The sequence below is a fragment of the Toxorhynchites rutilus genome, chromosome 3 (genome assembly GCF_029784135.1).
Source record: "Toxorhynchites rutilus septentrionalis strain SRP chromosome 3, ASM2978413v1, whole genome shotgun sequence".
NCBI lineage: Eukaryota > Metazoa > Arthropoda > Insecta > Diptera > Culicidae > Toxorhynchites > Toxorhynchites rutilus.
The window spans coordinates 259,400,810-259,416,538 of NC_073746.1; the positions used below are offsets into that span (position 1 = coordinate 259,400,810).

General features: G+C 40.0%; 1 protein-coding gene across 4 annotated transcripts in view; it reads left to right on the forward strand.

Annotated features, from left to right (window-relative positions):
• The window catches only part of LOC129780067 (connectin-like), a 710,069-nt gene that overhangs the window by 680,555 nt on the left and 13,785 nt on the right, over positions 1 to 15,729 (forward strand). The gene's annotated exons all lie outside the window — the stretch shown is intronic.

The following is a 15,729-nucleotide window of genomic DNA, read 5'->3' on the forward strand; positions in this document are numbered from 1 at the left end:
GTCCGGACTATACGGCGGATGCAAAAGAACCTTCTGGCGCGTCACCAAAGAAGTGTGTGGCCTGGCGTTGTCCTGATGGAAGACAATGCGGCCTCTGTTTATCAAAGATGGCCTCTTCTTCATGAGTGCTACCTTCAAGCGGTCCAGTTGTTGGCAGTACAGGTCCGAATTGAGCGTTTGGCCATAGGGAAGCAGCTCATAATAGATTATTCCTTGACAATCCCACCAAACACACAGCAGAACCTTCCTGGCCGTTAATGAGGGCTTGGCCACCGTCTGAGCCGCTTCAGCGGGCTTCGACCACGACCGTTTGCGCTTCACGTTATCGTAAGTGACCCACTTTTCATCGCCAGTCACCATCCGCTTCAGAAACGGGTCGATTTTGTTGCGATTCAGCAGCGATTCACATGCGTCGATACGGTCAAAGATGTTTTTTTGCGTCAACGTGTGTGGCACCCATACATCGAGCTTCTTTGTGAATCCAAGCTTCTTCAAATGGTTAATAACGGTTTGATGACATATCCCCAGCTCTTGGCCGATGCTACGGCTGCTACTATACCGGTCTTTCTCGGCTAATTCAGCGATTTTGTCGCAATTTTCGACGACAGGCCTTCCGGAGCGTGGCGCATTTCGACGACCTCTACACCAGAACGAAAAGGTTGAAACCATCGTTGTGCGGTGGAAATGGAAACTGTATCGGGTCCATAAACTGCACAAATTTTATTGGTAGCTTGAGATGCATTTCTGCCTTTGTCATAGTAGTACTGTAAAATATGTCGGATTTTCTCTTTATTTTGCTCCATATTTGCGACACTATAACTCACGAACGACTTAACCAAACAAAACACTGTCAAGGACTATATTATAGCGCGCAAAAATACCTTTCCAACAAGCTATAGTATGACTCGATACAATGAATACAACTAGAACTACGCGTTTACAACGACACCTCGCGGAAATACCGCAGGACTTTTTTGACAGCCTAATATATTAATGGATTTCTGTCTGTCTATCTGTCTATCTGTCTGTCTGTGTGATTCTTATGGACTCGGACTCGGTAGGGGTTTTTGGGACCGGGGAAGGTTTTCGTGATAGTTTGAGACACCTCCCCCTTCTCCTTTATGCATATGCTTCCGCCAGCTGCCTCGGCTAATGTGATATGATTTATTCAGGGAATGCTTTGATCGTGGTACCGACATGGTGCATAATTTGCAGCTTTGTTTTTTTGTGCTGGTTCATAACGGCAATCAACTGTGCCGACGAAACTGTAGCCAATGTTTAGTGTTGTTTGGATACCATCTATGTAAATAAATTCAATCTTACGGGATACGTCCGAACGGCAATTCTGACATTACGTTTTACCTTCCACTTCACTTTCCTTGGTTTAGATTTGTTTGTTGAAGTAGAAGTTGTTGTAGTTGTTAGAGATGTCTAAATTTTTCGTTTATTCGATTATCGATTAATCGTGGGGCCATTTTTAAATATTCGATTCATTCGAACAATTGTCTTTCAGTATTCGAGTATTTATTTCTTGCAGTTAACATGAACAAACATTTATAATAAAAAAGATTATGGTGTCATAATTTTAAAAGTTATATTAAATACAATTTTCAAATAAACATGGTGCAGCAAAAACCATTATTTGAATGAAATGGTATTTAAGTATATTGATAAATTTACCATTTCAAAATTATTTGCGGATCATGAAAATGATCCGATTGAAAACCGACAAGGTGTTTTTTTTATTTAGAGTTAAGCCTCACCAGAACTATTGAAGTTTAGATGATTGTTGAGATGAACACAAAAATTTCATTTTTTTATAAAACGAAAGAAAATTGCGATCTCAAAGAATCGCTCAAAAATCATCCACTTCCATTGAGGCTTTATTGAGGAACTTCTTATACAGTGTTACAAACTGCGCCACGAACACGTCCAATGGAATATATGTTTGCTTCCTTGCTGCATCCAGTGTTCATAATGCCCGACAAAATTCAATGTTTGCGTCTTCAGACTCATATCGCAATTTTTAACCAGATTCGGTACCAATCCACAGATTATAACATTCGATAGAACGCATTGAAATAGCAGCTCGTATAGCCGTTCGCCCACCCCCTCCAGCTTCTGCGGACTTTGTTCGAGGACAATCTGATTGGCGGTTTCTCGATGGAATATTTGCCAGTCAATTTCCGGTACTTCTTAGTTGACCGTGAACGGTTACTGTTGTACGTTGCAAGCTTCCAGCATGAGGATAGCGTAATTCTTTTCTCCGAAGGAATGTGCTGAAATGCAAATAATGTTGTTATATTCAAGAAACAAACAAATGACAATATTACATTCAAAATTTTAAGAATATCCTCCTAAGATAGAGCCGGCTCCCTTATTCCCAAGCAACGACTTCTCACCGCGGGAATAACCCGCGAAGTTGAATTGGCGCACAAAATCAATCTGCACCTAGACACATACTTTTCAATGGTTCTTCTCAGCGCATCCTGGGTATCTTTGGTCAGCTAATCCACCACGGACAAGACGAGTCTCATATTCACTCTACCCGCTGGGATCAATTTGATTGATCAAATCCGACACGATCACCCTGTCATATATCCCGGTAACCGATGAATTCAACTCGATGTGGTATGTACTGCTGATGGTACTGATTTCCACCTTCCGGTTCGAGGGCGTTGTGAAGTTTCATATTTCATTGCGTAGCCGTTCCACGCCCAATTGGTAAAGTTTCCACAACAGATACATGATGCGAGTTTTCTTACTGGCCCGGAAGGACCGTATAACACGAGATGCTGGAAGTCTCCCTGGGAGCAAAGATTAATCAGATGCGCAACTTGCGTTTTGTGGTAGTCCAGTTTGGACAGCTGGCGCGATCGGTAGCGGTCAACTCAGAGAGCCATTGTACACAAAAATATTTAATGTATAATACAAAAATACTTGGTGACTTGTTGTTTTCGTGTTGGCCTTTGTCAGAGTAAATGCATCACCTCCAGATATGCCAGATGATTTTTTTGAAAATATTCGACAAAAATCTGAAATGTTGATGAAATCTGAGATGCAGATACTTTTGTAACCGCGAGAACAGCAAAGTAATGTTTGAAAAAAGGGGTTTTAAGCGCAGGGAATCAAGTCATAAAGAGAAGAAATATCATATCCCTACAGTCTGCAACTGAAAATATAAGTTTGCAACAGGATAGACAGGACATTGAATATCAGTAAAATTGCGAACATGTCTGCAGATTTAGTATCCTTGCAATGATGAGAAGCAAATTTGGTGAAAAAATCGAAGTCGAACGGGTTACAAAATACATCATTTTGCTAATTTCAAACCCGATCGGGAGCCGGAATAGAGGGGATACGCAAGACGTGTTATTCCACAAACTAAGTACTAATACAAATGACACGTGTATTACTACGTAGAGTCGGCGAAGTGCCGAAGTGTAAACGTTAAGGCCGTCCGAAAAGTTGAAAAGAAAATACATACCTGAAAACACAATATTCTTCAAATTGTATTTAAAATGAAACTGTATATTCACATCTGGCATCCCTAGTCACGAAGAACGAACACAAAGAGGCGAATGTTGTGAATATCGCCAAACACCAAACCATCAGCTAGACTTTTGAGTGTCGCACTATTCTGACATTTCAGCGACAGGACACTCACCAAGGAGCTCGGATTTCTACTGTCAAGTAGAAGTTCACCATGCGTTAGTGTTGTGATAATACTCCTCTCACACTATTGGACTGACTTTGGGATGGTCACCAAAGATAATCGTAGTACAAAATTTGTTGATTATCTTTGTGTGAGTACCATCACTTGATTCTCACGACAAATCGCAGCTCTGATTACAAGTAGATCCAATTTTTCTATTTCAGTGCCTGTTCGATTAAATTCCTTTTCAAAATCAATTTTTATTTCAACAATGAAAACATCCCCCATAGCTGGGTGACGAAGTCCCCAGGAAATACACCAGTCACGATGTACTATATTCTTTTAGTGAAATCAATTTTGATTCTAATGTCAAGGGGGTTGCATAAAATACATAGTCGACACTTTTGTGGTGGGGAACTTTTTGGATTTCATTTCATTTCAATATAAATTCCGACTGATTTAAAAAAAAAGGCGTAATCAAAATAATTGATTTTTGTTTAAAAAATGTAACTCAAAGCTCAGATGTTGTAGGAAAATCAATAAACCGTTTGGGAGAAATCACATTCAAATGTACTGTTAAAACATAATTCTCAAAAATTAAATTTTACATTGAAACCTTTTCTATCTCAAAACACTCTACTTTCCATAGTTTTTTTTGTATGTTTTTATTGGAAAGCCTTTCTAATTTAACAAAGTCTGACATACGTACAGTGGTGTCGTTGTTAACTCACTAAAATGGAAGTATGAATTTTTGAATAAAATAGAAATTACAATATTTTGTGAAAACATTACCATTTAAGAAAAGTAACATAAAAATGAAATCTACATGCAATTCTGCATGAAAAACTAGTTGTTGCATGAATAAAAGTAATTGGCCATTTTGAATTTGGATTTCTCATGGGTGGTGTAAATCGATTCTTCCGCCCCGGGTACGACACAAACTCTACTTTGGGTGCAAATGTTCCTACTTCCCTGACGGAAGAAGGGGGTACAAATCAACTCTTCCGCCCCGGGTGCAAAAGCTTCACTCGACGCCACTGATAAAGTGTTACATAGGGTTTTTTGTTGAAAATGGACTATTTTTCATTCGCCCTTTAGCAGCTCATAAAAAATCGAAAAAAATAGATTTCAAAAAACGGCTATGTAACACTTAGACAATTCATTTTAACATGCTGATAAAAAATTCACTACTATGAGTCGATACGTTGAAAGAAATAATACAGATCAGGTTTAATTGCAAGGACTCATTTAAGAATTTCACGAATAAATAAACACGCTAAACATAATGACGAATATACATAACGTTTTTTTGTGTCCTGCGACGGATCAAAAATTAAAATGAACTGTAAATATTCCAACGTAAACACGAGAAACTAGATATTCTCCATTTTTCCTACATCGATATGAGAAATGTATATAAAAAACTAGATGTGGGTTATATCTGTGATATAACCGCAAGTTTGACGTAGGGCTACTGCTGGCTTAGCAATCATTTGTTTTAAGTTGCATCTGAATTAATCCTTAATGAAGGAATGAATATTTTGAAAGTGTGAGTGAATAAGAATACGTTCAGCACTAATGCAAGCGAGCAAAAGAAATCACAGCCTGCATGTATCCGCTGACGGTTTCTCCTGGTGCCTTGTTTATGTGTCCGTGTTCGGGAACACATTCCGATCACCACAAAAGCAATTATCATCAATGAGCTAGATTGTTATGATTTCAATAGCCTGTTTTCAAAGCAATTGTTAAGCTATTGAAACGATTTTTTGGATCAATAAGTGACAATCATAAAACTCTTTGACTTTTTATTTTTCGAATAAAGTGATTATGAAACCACTCCATTCAATCGGTAAAGAGGTATTAAGGATCAAAACCTTGCACTCCTGCATCACTCTCTCGTTTTCGAAACATTGAACTTACACCCCGGTACAGAAATGAAAGATGTAGTCTTATGTCAAAAAATAGGTGGGTTAAATCTATGATATAACCGCAAGGTTGACGTGGGACTACCGTTGGCTTTGTAAGTTGGCTTATTTGTATTGTATTCATTAAATTATCGTTTGCAAAACAATTTGGGAATTCAATTGAATTCATCACATTTGCTTTGTAAGTGAAAAGTTTGAACAGTTGCCATGTAAGATCAATTCATGCATTGTAATAGATTATGTTCTTCGTTACAAGTAAATTTGATGACCGTTCTTTTACGTTTGATATGATGCCTAGGACTACCAAAATATGTGAACGGAAGGATTGTCAAACGATCATTGTATTTTACATCTCCCTCTGAAATTATTGCATCTCTCATGTTTACGTAGCTTTCGAACCACGAAGGTTCATTCGCCTCGAGTATCTAAAATGACGATTTTCCCAGGCTACTCAGTTTAGAAGTACGTTTTAGGGAAACATATTCCGGTCTGCACAACGACAAGCGAATACAAAAGTACTCGCCGCTTGCATATATTTGCAATGTGGATTCCCCAAGGCATCTTTGTTCTGAAATCCATCTTAGGGAAACACAATTCAGTCGGAGCAAAAAATACCCCCTACTTGCATGTATGTGCAAAGCGGATGCCCCCAGGCACATTGATTTTGAGGAAACGTGTCCGTGTCCGTGTTAGGGAAACACAGCTCGGTGGGAACGAAAATACCCCCGACTTGCATGTATTCTTGCAGAGCGGATTCCCTCACGTACGTTGATTTTGAAGTCTGTGTTGGGGAAACCGTAAATCGAGCCAACCAAACTTGGCACTTAGGGCGTTTAGATAACGCTTGACATTTTACTGTTATTCAAATGTTTATCTCATGGAAAATAACATTTTATTAATTGTGATAGACGCGTAGAAATATCTTCTATCAACTGATACAAACATCTTCCCGATCTATTAAGGAATGTTCAAGTTATAATCATTCGGAATCTTTCATTTTTTCCTGCATGTTCGGTGTTTAGGTTTTCATTTCACCACCATTTACTGAGGTTAGACGTAGTCCCACGTTAAAAAAATGAACAATTTTAACGCCTTATGGTATTATTGGGAACTAGAGACTTGGGGCTTCTTAACAAACACAAACTCGTCTTGATTACATGTGATTTTCATGAAAAAATCGATTTGCGTTTAATAGTTGCGTGAAAACATCCAAAATCGGACAAACCAACATTATTTACCATATTCCACTCTAAGCGTTCTGCATCGATAAGGCGGGTGAACCAGAATTTCCCATCCGTTATTTTCCAAATAGTTTTTTAACTCGAACAGCAACATGGGGTCGAGTGTTGTCATGATGGATTATTATCTACTTGTTTCTGGACGCATAATCTAGACGTTTTTAGTTCGCTTTGAACGGATCAATTGTTGCTCTTTTGGTCATTTGCCAACGTTTTAGCAGCTCATAGTGGATCCCACCCTCTAGATCCCACCAAATACAGAGCATTATTTTGGCACCGTGAATATTCGGCCTCGGCGTTAATGTTCCTGGTTGGGCGTTACATACGATTACATACACCAAAACTAGCGTTGGCAGAAATGATGCCATTTCGTGTGCTGGAGAGTCAAATACGCAAATAATGAGCTGTTTCAAAAGCTCAAAAATGGTTTGTATGTATGCGAGCAGACATCTCTTTCTGTTTTCTTCTCTCATTTCATTTCTAAAACAAAAAGGTCATGCGACGTCAATGGGGATCGATCCAAGGCCGGCTGGAATGCGATATTTCACAAGACCACGCTATTCATATAGCTGTCAGCGCTGTTATATTGAAGCGTGATAATATTACACCTCATCATAAAATAAAGTTGGATTGTGTTTTCTAAGAGGATAAAGAAGAACATGAACGAGAATATATCTTTCTCTGTCTGGGCCATATATTTGGCAAACTATACGAAAAGCTTTCACATGCTTTCATTTAAATGTGTCTCCTATTTCGCTCGCTCATATTGGCTCTAGCATATATATATATATATTATACAAATGATATACATGTATTGAGGAGTAGAACACTTTCTGTTATTTTTCAGCTCATTTAATGTAATAAATCGGGATGCCATAACTTGTGCCCAAAATTAACTTTGGGTGTAGATTTCTCCGTCAACCATCACAATCGAAACTCGTCAGCATCGTTGTGTACAGCTTCCAGGATCGTGTTTTGAACGACACTATCTCGAGTCGGAACGTCACAGTTCGGGTCGTGTTTTCAGCTAGACGACGACGACTCCCAGTTTGTTTGTGACATCTAAGACGGAGAGGTGGGGATTCCGCTTGAGAATGCTAGCCACTCTTTTTGTTTTCGCTACAGCTTCCGGTTTTAGAGTTCCGCTTGATCAAGAATTTCAGGCTGTCAACGAACACTTTTTTTTTCTTTGGTGGCAGTCGATTTGGCCACTTTCAACAGTTTCTGTTGATCATAACACTCCTATACTCGTGCGAAAAATCGTAGCTCGTGTACCCACAGATTGTACGCGTCTCTGTAATATTGCTATTGTGTATTTTGAAGCGTTATTGGTATTTATTCAAAGAAAAGATATAATTGAATGAAAAAAAGTCACAAGAGGGTTGCGTCCGAGACACGACCGCATAGTTGACGTACGATTCCGTTAGGCTATCTGTTGTTTTGGATATGTTTGAAGAATTACATTGTTAAACTCTCCGATTTGATTTGGTGGCCCGGAAAAGGGCCATTTTGTGTGGATGTTAGGTATTGTTTTTCCTCGACCAGTGTTTACAACCGAGTGATGTTGATAGAAGGATGGTGATAAGTCATTGTATGGAGCGTATCACGATAGAAGATACCAAAGAGATACCATTGTGATAAGCTTTGATGGAGTGCTCAAATCGATTGATGCAAATATCTCGTAAATCCACCAGGAAATAATTGACCAGCAATTGTAAGTACATGAGCCGCTGCATGTGTCGTCAATTTCGTCCAATCAGAGGTGGGTATTTCCTTTAGCATAGGGGTTGAGATTTTTCAATTGTTCGACAGTTAGTTTCATAACATATATTAGGCTGTCAAAAAAGTCCTGCGGTATTTTTTTTTTATTTTCATTTGTTCATAAAATTAGTTACAATCATCTATTTTAAGTCAAATATGCGCCGTTTTGTTCGATGACTTGTTCCCAACGAGATGCCAACTTCATAATACCCCTGTTATAGAAGCTCGCTTCCTTATTGGCAAAAAACTCGGATAGCCAATTTTCACATGCCTCTTTTGTGGCTAACTTCTGACTACCTAGCTCATTCGCCATGGACAAAAACAGGTGGTAGTCACTTGGTGCAAGGTCCGGACTATACGGCGGATGCAAAAAAACCTCCCATCCGAGTTCCCGGAGCTTCTGGCGCGTCACCAAAGAAGTGTGTGGCCTGGCGTTGTCCTGATGGAAGACAATGCGGCCTCTGTTTATCAAAGATGGCCTCTTCTTCATGAGTGCTACCTTCAAGCGGTCCAGTTGTTGGCAGTACAGATCCGAATTGAGCGTTTGGCCATAGGGAAGCAGCTCATAATAGATTATTCCTTGACAATCCCACCAAACACACAGCAGAACCTTCCTGGCCGTTAATGAGGGCTTGGCCACCGTCTGAGCCGCTTCAGCGGGCTTCGACCACGACCGTTTGCGCTTCATGTTGTCGTAAGATACCCACTTTTCATCGCCAGTCACCATTCGCTTCAGAAACGGGTCGATTTTGTTGCGATTCACATGCGTCGATACGGTCAAAGATGTTTTTTTGCGTCAACGTGTGTGGCACCCATATATCGAGCTTCTTTGTGAATCCAAGCTTCTTCAAATGGTTTATAACGGTTTGATGACTTATCCCCAGCTCTTGGCCGATGCTACGGCTGCTACTATGCCGGTCTTTCTCGGCTAATTCAGCGATTTTGTCGCAAATTGATTGACACAAAAATCTCATCAATCCATCATGAAATGACTGAGTAATAAGCGTTTGAAATTGGACAATTTTCACGATGTGCTCGATTTTCGATTTTCAATTTGTACCCCAATATGTTCCCGAACGACGTAATCCTACGTCAAAACTCCAAAAAATATTTTGTCTTTAACTTCATTCAGTTTTAATAGTCATTCAATTCAGGCACCTTATTGATTCTCGGTCTGTCAGACCTATGCGCGAGTATAGAAAAATTAATGTATTTCCCGAGTGAAGAAAAGTTCATTTAATATAAATTAAATGAATTCAGTGTAAATATAATTGAAACTACATTCGCTCTTCAATACTCCAACACAAATCTAACCAATGGTTCCCAGCAGACGGAACAATGGCTCTGCAGAGAAATCTCAAAACTGCATATAACAGAGTTACATTATAAAAATAAAACGTTTTATGAAAGTTGTGTTGTGACTACAAGCATATAAATTATATGTTCCGGCTCCACCTTAATTGATTGTATCTCACTAAATATTACGTCACACTGTTCGCATGTCTAGCACTGGTGTGAATATTTCTACTATGCAATATATACCATTTAATCATCCATCAAAATTAGCTTTCGGGCAGTTTTTATGCTGACACCTTTCGCTGTTTTATTTTTCGCGAGTAATTTGCGACTGCAGGTGGAACATCGCTGCCGGTGACCGGACAAAAAAGAAGGGAAACTCGCGCACATCAATCATCCTTTGCCGCAGGTTGTGTCAAGCTTCAATCGCTTGTTAGCAACTCTCCCTTCGTTCCATAAATTAAATTTTTCATTAACCCCGACAACTCCCGTTTGCACCCACGCAGTTCCTGCTTTGGTTTTGGCAGATTGTTTTCCCCCGGAACCGAAATATTTGCTAAATCATACACAAAAACGGTCCATTAAGTTTGGGAAATTTCCCAGCAAATTTCTCAGCTGACAGCAGAACCTTCTATTATATATCTCAGATGAGGAACAAAAAAAAAGATCGATCATTTTCACAATCTGTGAAACTTATTTTTTTTTTCAATGAAAACCATAACTGAGAGTCCTCCCTTGCCCACTTTGGAATTATATCTAGAATATTTTTCCTTTGGCCAACCAGCGAACCTTTGCTTTCTACAGGGTCGACTTTGAAGGCAAAGTTTAATTGAGAGTAAAATAAACTCTGCTACTGAAGGGCTGTGAGGAAGGGCAGTAATTTGAACCATCGGCCAGTGGCAAGAATGCAAGAAAAAAAATGTATAAACATAGTTCAGGGAAAACTTTTTTGCTCAGCAATTTTTGTGGTCACTACTCATCTTCGGAGGAGCATTCGCTTGAAGAACGAATACATTTAAACTCTTGAAACATTTCCAAGAAATTTTACTCTATACTGTAAAATATACGTCATAAACGAAATTGGAAACATTCAATCGATGTTGCTCGTATGCAAACAATTTTTTCGAGAGCTTTTAAATATACAGCCATTCCGTACCTCACCGATATAGTAGTTCTCAAGTTTTTAAAATTGGTCGTTTTGTTTCTGATCGTAAAATATTTATTTTTATAATTTTTTTTTTTTTGCAGACTTATCTCACTTCCTAACTAGGCTCTAGCCAGAATTTTCACCTGCCCCGGGCTTCTGAATGCCAAAGGGGGACTAGGCTGTGCGGAATGCACGTATCTGCATGCTCGTGCTGTTTTAGTCCTGACCGAGGAATTGTCGGACAATCGCGCAGGTGCTAAGGATGACCGACTTTTGGATGCCGGCCAATTCCTTCTCCATATTCACCTCCTTCAGCGCTTCCAGAAGTGTCTTCGGGACAATTCCAGTTCCAGAGAGAACGACTGGAACAATTCTTGGGAACTCCCTTAGCCCCCACAGTTCCTTGAGCTCCACGGCCAATGGTCGGTACTTGCAGATTTTGGGACCGTGGGTAGTTTGGTAGTTTTGGTAGTTTGGTACGTAGTCTTCCAGTAGAGCACATTGGGGCGCCAGTTGTCGATGAACAATACGGGCCAAGTTGTTGTGGCGCTCGGTGTAGGCTGCGTTGGCGAAAACGGGACAGCCTCCCATAATGTGCTCTACGTTTTACCCTGTTTGATGGCACATCCGGCAAATGTCATCAACGTCTTGATGCCAGACGTACCGCCTGCAGATTTTATATATATATTTATTAATTATTAATTTTTATTTTTTTTTTATTTTTTTTTTTTTTTTTCATTAGGGTGCTCAATTCCATTTTAGGGTTGTCTGAAAGTTAGCCTTTCCTCCAAAATAATTCTTTTGAAAAATTAACATAACTTTTGAACTACTGGATCGATTCAGATGACCGACTTATAAAATTAAAGCCATTAGTCTTCTAGTCTAGTACCGTTTTGTCTCAAATTCCGAATACTCAAGCTTTGTTGGCCATTATACAGTGTCCCATTGCTCAAAATGGTACTTTTTCGAGTAAATAATGTGGTTTTTGGATACAATAGAGCCTTTGCTTTCATTTGTCCACCATAAAATTGATTTACAAATACATATTCATGGTGAAAAACTGAAAATTTGTCTCAAATTCCGAACAACAAAAATGCAATTTAAAAAAAATCATAACTTTTGAGCTACTAGACCGATTCAGATGATCGATATATCAAATTAAAGCCAATTAGCTTCTTTTGAAAAATACTATACTCTCAAAAATTTGGATTTTGTGCTTCGAAATTTGATTCAAATTCCGAATTCACTATCACAGAAATCACAGGCAATATCGATACCTGTAAATGATGTTTCTGAAATCTAAATCGCATTTGCTCGCAAAGAACAAATGGCTTCCGTTTTCCTCGATATCAAAGGGGAATTTGATTCAGTTTCCATGGAAATTCTCTCAGAGAAGCTTCATAATCGTGGACTTTCACCAATTCTGAATAATTTCCTGTACAATTTACTGTCAGAAAAGCACATGAATTTCTCTCATGGCAACTCAAAATCTTCTCGTTACAGTTTTATGGGCCTACCGCAAGGCTCCTGTCTAAGCCCCCTCTTGTACAGTTTTTACGTCAATGATATGGATGATTGTCTAACTAGAGACTGCACGCTTAGACAACTTGCAGACGATGGAGTTATTTCCATCACGGGTACTAATCCCGTCGCTCTGCAAAAGTCGTTGCAAGATACCATAAACAATCTGTTCACGTGGGCCCTCAAGCTGGGTATCGAATTCTCTACGGAGAAAACTGAAATGGTCGTTTTTTCTAGGAAGCACGAACCCGCCCAATTCCAGCTTTACCTATCCGGCAAAACGATCCAACACTCTATGTTTTTCAAATACCTGGGTGTATATTTTGATTCTAAATGTACCTGGGGGAGACACATTGCGTATTTGAAACAGAAATGCCAGCAAAGAATCAATTTTCTCCAAACAATTACCGGAACATGGTGGGGTGCCCATCCAGGAGACCTCATTCAGTTGTACAAAACAACGATATTATCAGTGTTAGAATATGGCAGTTTTTGCTTCCGATCAGCTGCCAGGATTCATATTCTCAAGCTGGAGAGAATACAATATCGTTGCTTGCGTATAGCCATGGGGTGTTTGCATTCGACACATACGATGAGTCTCGAAGTTTTGGCAGGAGTACCCCCGCTTACTCTTCGGTTCACAGAATTATCCTACAGATTTCTCATCCGTTGCAAGATCATGAATCCATTGGTGATTGATAACTTCGAAAATCTACTCGAACTGACTCCTCAGTCAAGTTTTATGTCTTTATACCATGAGTACCTTACCCACGACGTGCACCCTTCACCAGGCATCTCTTTGCTTCCCATACTTCTGCAATTCCTCTGTCACTTTTGATCTGTCCATGCGACAAAAAATCCATGGAATCCCAGGAATCCCAATATGGGAAAGTTAAATTTGATAAAATGTTCTTTACTGACCGTTCATTCATAAACGGGTCCACTGGCTTCAGCATCTTCAATGAAAATTCCAGTGCCTCTTTCAAACTCAAAGATCCTTGTTCCGTGTATGTCGCTGAACTGGGTGCGATATATTACGCATTAGGGATCATTGAAACATTGCCCATCGACCACTATTTTATTTTTTCAGACAGTCTCAGCTCAATAGAGGCAATCCGCTCAATGAAAGTTGATAAATGCTCATCTTATTTCCTAACAAGAATAAGACTATTGAGTGTTTTGGTCGAAAAATTATTCAAGATTACCTTAGCATGGGTTCCCTCTCATTGCTCGATTCCGGGGAATGAGAAAGCGGACTCGCTAGCTAAGGTGGGCGCTTCAGAAGGCACACTTTTTGAAAGGCAAATTGCCTATAATGAATTTTTTCACATTCCTCGTCAGGACACACTCGTTAGTTGGCAGCGCATGTGGAGCATGTTCGCGTGATATCTCGGCTCATGTCCAATCACTACAACCTAAACGCGCATCTCTATCGCATTGGGCTCGCAGCAAACAATCTTTGTGATTGTGGCGATGGCTACCACGACATCGAGCATGTTGTCTGGTCGTGTATCCGGTTCCATGCTGCTCGCTCTCAGCTCTCTAGAGCACTGAGAGCAAAAGGCAGACAATCGGATATCCCCGTCCGGGATATCTCAGGTAGCCGTGATCCTGATCTTCTGCTTCATCTATACCTGTTCCTCAGAAACGCCGATGTCAACGTTTAATGATGTTTCCTTCGTTGTGTCCCGTTGTGGATATGAAATCCCTCCTATCCGATCTATAAACTTTTACTTAGTCGCGGCAATACATACACACACTCTTTACAGATACACGGGCCAAAGGTTGTGCAGTCCACTGATCATTCAACAAGAGCCAAAGGTTTTACCGCTCATGACAACTCTACACGAGCTGATGATTGCGCCGGCTAGTGACCATTCTATCCTGGATTCCTCGAGTCGAGAAGACGCACCACGCTAGATATGGGGTACATACTAGGGGGGCGTTGCTGATTAATGGTCAGCTGCATCTCAATAGGAAGTATTCCATGTCGGGCACACGTACAGAGCATTGGAGACAGCAACATCCCAATTACGAGAACACTTGTAATACTAACCTCGAGCCGACCGCGAGTAATCGGTTACATATTACTAACATAGATAATAAGAAAAACTGTCAAAATATTGAACTCCGGCCCCGTCAGGCTAACGCCATATGAGCTTTGATAAAAATATATATTTTGGAAAAAAAAACCATTAAAGAGTTTCATGCTATGGTGATAACAACGTTTTGGAAAGGAGCGCGTTTGATAAGTTTTGAAAAACCTTGGAGTAAAGTATAATTTTGTTTATCGAGCCATTAGGAGGAACCCGAGAATTCCTCGTTGGATGACCGGAAAAGGTCCGACAGAAAACGTTCAGCGAGGACTGTGCGAGTAATTGAGATCGTCAGGAAGTGAATTCGACGAAAATCACAACGCTCTGTATGTAAAGTGGCTGCTGATCTCGATGTTTGGAAATTGACAATGCACAATGAACTCAAACATAAACTGGGATGGCGAACTTTCCAGAAACCTAAAGTTCATGGAGTTTCGGATGCTACGAACAAGAAACGGTTTGAAACAGCAATTCTCTTACTTTACCGACACGGTGGACAAGAATTCGTCATTTCGGACAACTAGTTATCTGTCTTGCAACAGTCTCACAATATCCAAAACGACAGAATGTGGGCCTACAGTTCGAGAAATAGCCTCAGATAGTGATAGACATAATCCACAGTTCCAAAGCTCCGCGTCCGTGATGGTTTGATACATCCAAACTACCACTTGTTTTTATATAGAGGGGTTAAAACTCACTTTTTTATATTATGAAAAGGATGTTTTGGAGAATGTCGTGAAACGAACAAAAAAAAGGGTTTTACGGGAATGATCATTACGTGTTTCAGCAGAACGGAGCACCTTCTCATACTGCGAATCTTATTCAGAACTGGTGTCGGGAAAATTTTACCGAGTTTTTGGCCAAATATGAATGGCCGCCACTAGTTCACCAGAGAAACCCCTTGGATTATTTTGTATGCGCATATATGTTGTCGAAGTTGAACGAGGACAAGATTTCTACTTCGGCCCGATCCAAGTTCGTGATCCTTCGAACTTGGGACGAAATGAAGTCGTTGATGTCATACGTGCCGGCTGCGACGGGTATGAAGAACGTTTCAAGTTAGTCAAAAAGGCTAGACGAAGTTATTTCG